Source organism: Pteropus vampyrus, unplaced genomic scaffold (assembly GCF_000151845.1).
Source record: "Pteropus vampyrus isolate Shadow unplaced genomic scaffold, Pvam_2.0 Scaffold157, whole genome shotgun sequence".
Classification (NCBI taxonomy): Eukaryota; Metazoa; Chordata; class Mammalia; order Chiroptera; family Pteropodidae; genus Pteropus; species Pteropus vampyrus.
Window position 1 is genome coordinate 1680389 of NW_011888938.1, and position 771 is coordinate 1681159.

The window sequence follows — 771 nt, forward strand, 5'->3', positions numbered from 1 at the left end:
ATCTCCGAGGACGACTCATTGAAGGTGTAATTCTGCTTCGGGCAGCCCCAGCTGTGAAGAGACAGAGCTGGCCCGGCCACAGCCCCTCCCAGCGATGTTCCTGGAAGGGCCCTTCCCGGGGCTGCTACGGGCTCAGGGACTGTGGGGCACCCTCTCCCCACCCAGGGCCAACCCTCCGCATTTTGAAAGGGCGTCTGCGCTCTAGCACTGGATAAGGCAGCCTGCTTCCACCCTGCAGCCGCGCCCCACCCCCAGGGTCTCTAACAGAGGCGGGGCAGGCTGGACTAGGAGGACAACCCTCGGTGCTGTGAGAGGTGCACCCAGGACCCAGGTTCCCCGGGGTCCATGGCAGGCTGCTGGGAAAGGGCTGTGCATGGCCGGAGATGGCTCCTGGAGGCTGGAGACGCCACAGACAAAGCCAGACAATGCCCGTGAGACAGGGAGAGAAGCTGGCTCCCACCCACGGTGCTGACTCCAAGAGGCACGTCCCTAAGTCGCTCCTGAGGACAAGCCTCCTGAGCTGCTGGGAAGGCAGCGGGCATGGCGGACATCCCATCACATTGGTTAAGGCCCCAGACCTTAACCAATGCCAGGTTTGTTGACCAGGGGGATCTCTTTCACAGAGCCCATGGCGACGGGCAGTGCCCTCCCCCTCTCAGCTGACCCGCTGCCCGCTGAGCCTTATTGGACTCTTGCTGCAAACTCAATGCCCGCAGAAGTGGATGAGCATCCTCCCGATCATCATCTACCATCCACCATCCACCATCCGCC

At 62.6% G+C, this 771-nt stretch overlaps 1 protein-coding gene across 1 annotated transcript in view; it reads right to left on the bottom strand.

Annotated features, from left to right (window-relative positions):
- KCNT1 (potassium sodium-activated channel subfamily T member 1) overlaps nucleotides 1–771 on the bottom strand; it is a 63533-nt gene that overhangs the window by 27326 nt on the left and 35436 nt on the right. The window lies entirely within an intron of this gene.